Here is a 3,171-nt window from a genome sequence, read left to right as displayed (position 1 = left end):
ATCACAAAAAATGGATCAAAACAAAAAAAATTGTATTTTATAATGAATTTAAGCGACTAAGGAGGTTGTTAAAAAATGAAATAAACGACAGTTACATTAAGTATCTTAACAACATACAAAATACCATCAAGACTGATCCGTCCAGTATATGGAATTTTCTCCGAGCTAAGAAACGTACCATAAGAATACCCTGTAATCTGATTGATAGTGAGAGCAATGTTCTTGCTGATCCTCAAGATATTGTAAATGCTTTTGCTGACATGTTTTCTGCTGTTCACACTGTATCTACTGACCGAACTTTCACTGAATCTAATTTCAATCCGTTGCCATACTCTTTTCATCCCACTACAGAAGAGGAGCTAATTAAATTAATGGCAACGTTTTCTAATAAGCATACTGCTGGAGATGATTTGTTGCCAAGTTTTATGGTCAGAGATTGCCGTTATATATTTGCTTGCCCTCTTAAATTTATTATTAACTTGTCCATTACGTCCTGTGAATTTCCTGAAAGATGGAAACGATCAAGAATTGTGCCTGTTTATAAAAAGGATGATCGTACGTCCCTCTCAAACTATAGACCAATTTCGATAATTTCCAATTTTGCTAAACTATTTGAAAAGTTATTATATTCTTTTATGTACACCAGCACATGCCCCTTTGTGTCAGCTTCCCAGCATGGTTTTGTTTCCGGTCGCTCTACAGTTACCAACTTGGCTACGATTTCCGAGTTTATCTGTAGCACCTTGGATAGACGTGGCAGCGTCTATCCAAGGTGGATGTTGTATACACTGATCTATCCAAAGCCTTTGATCTGATTGACCATAGAATTCTCTTGTATAAATTGAGCTCTTTCGGATTTGTTCCTTCAGCAATTCAACTTCTGGCCTCTTATTTGCAACATAGAAAATGTTATGTTGCTTACAATGGATATTTTTCTAATGAGTTCACTCTTACCTCAGGGGTTCCACAGGGATCAAATTTGGGCCCTCTATTATTTATTCTTTTCATAAATGACTTACTTCTAAAAATTGATTGTCGGATGTTGGGATATGCTGATGATATCAAGATCTATGCCGAAGTCTCATCGATGGCAGATGCAGATAAGCTGCAGCACAACTTAAACACAATAGTGCAATGGTGTAAGACCTACAAACTTAACCTTAATATAGATAAATGTTGTGTACTTACTTATAGCCGATGCTCGTCACCATGCATATATCCTTACAATATTGCTGGCAGCATTTTAAGTCGTGTTGAGGAGTACAGGGATTTGGGGGTCCTGTTTGATGCAAGTCTTAATTTTAAAAAACATATCAATAATGTGTGTTCGGAGGCCTTTAGGTCCCTAGGTTTTGTGATGCGTATGTCTAAATATTTCACAAGTGTCAGCTTATTAAAGACCTTGTATTGTGCTTACGTTCTGAGTAAGTTAGAATACGCTTGCCTGATTTGGAGTCCCTTATATGCATGTGAGTTCTTAAGCCTTGATCGAGTCCATCGTAGATTCTTAAAATTTCTTTCTTACAAATCTGATGGAATTTATCCTGAGCGAGGTATACCACAAAATGATTTGCTTGCACGACACAATATGATTTCCTTGATGGACAGAAGAAACGCGTTTTATGAAAGGTTTCTACAAAGGCTTATCGAATATAACATCGATTGCCCTTTCATTCTTGAGCGACTAGGGTTTGTTGTTCCAAGGAGTAACTCAAGATATAGCTGCGTATTCGTCATTCCTTATGCTAGGACAAACATTATGAGACGGGCGCCAACATACACTCTCTGTAAAGTGGGCAACGGGATTCCAGACAATCAGTGATCACCTGCATGCAAATTCATTTATACATGTAAATTCACTTATTTAGTTTTTATTTTTATTTTCTTTATAATTCGGTCAATTGTTAATTTCTTGAATTTTTTGTAATTCTTGTTTTTTTTTTCTCACATACAGATACATATTATTGTATTATTACATTATGTAATATATATTGTTATCCTTTTTTGAGCTACGCCTGTTGGGTAATAAAGGAATATTATTATTATTATAATGGTAGAAACTTGGCATTTCTTACTATAATATATAACTTCAGACGTGCTAATTTCTCTGACATTGATTCGTACCTGTCTACTATTAACTGGGATACAGAGCTAAATACTCGTGAAATAGACCCTGCTATTGATTTCTTTTATTACCATTTAAATTTTGCCATTCAAGAATTTACTCTGATCAAGCGCAAATTCACTAATGGTTTTCCGTTGTGGTTTTCGCGAGATACTATCAGAGTGATCAGAGAAAAGCGAAGGGCTCATGTTAAGTGGAAACGGTATGGAAAACTAATAGATTATTTAACTTTTTCATTATTGCGAGGGCGTTCCAGGTTTCTCATTCGGCGCGACTATGGGAAGTATGTTGGTGGTGTCGAGAGCAGTATTAAAGCTACTCCTAAATACTTTTGGTCTTATATTAAAAACAAGAAAGGTGCGGATACAATTCCTACACCTATGACATTAAATGGGGCTGTTGCCGGGGACGGTAAGGGTGTCTGCTCGCTATTCGCAACATATTTCTCTTCGGTGTATGTCCCTCCCTCTGTTAATTCAATTAATTCACTTCACTCTGTTAATGCTGACCTTAATAATACTACATGTTTGGGTCCGATGCACTTTGAGCGGCCTGAGGTTGAGGAAGCACTTATTGCTTTAAACATAAATAAGGGTCCAGGCACTGATGATGGTATTCCTCCTATCGTAATAAAATCATGTTTTGAATCTCTTTCTCTACCACTTTACATCTTATTTAACAAATCTGTAAATGAAGGTACGTTTCCTGCCTTTTGGAAACGTGCATATATTTTGCCCTTTTTCAAATCCGGTAGTCGTAACCTTATATCTAACTATCGCCCAATATCTATATTGTCTGTGTTTGGTAAGGTTTTGGAGAATCTGGTTTATACCAGACTCTTCTTTAGCCTTAAATCCAAAATCGATCCCAGACAACATGGTTTTTTTGCGAATCGGTCAGTGGAGAGCAACCTGCTTGAATACACAAATTATATTTTAACATCATTTGACCAATATTGTCAAGTTGATTCTGTTTACACCGATTTTAGCAAATCTTTTGATCGTGTGGACCACAGCCTTCTTTTATCAAAACTTCATGGTTATGGT

This window comes from Onthophagus taurus, chromosome 8 (genome assembly GCF_036711975.1).
Source record: "Onthophagus taurus isolate NC chromosome 8, IU_Otau_3.0, whole genome shotgun sequence".
NCBI classification, from domain to species: domain Eukaryota; kingdom Metazoa; phylum Arthropoda; class Insecta; order Coleoptera; family Scarabaeidae; genus Onthophagus; species Onthophagus taurus.
The sequence above is the reverse complement of the archived record's forward strand: the minus strand, read 5'-3'. Positions refer to the sequence as shown.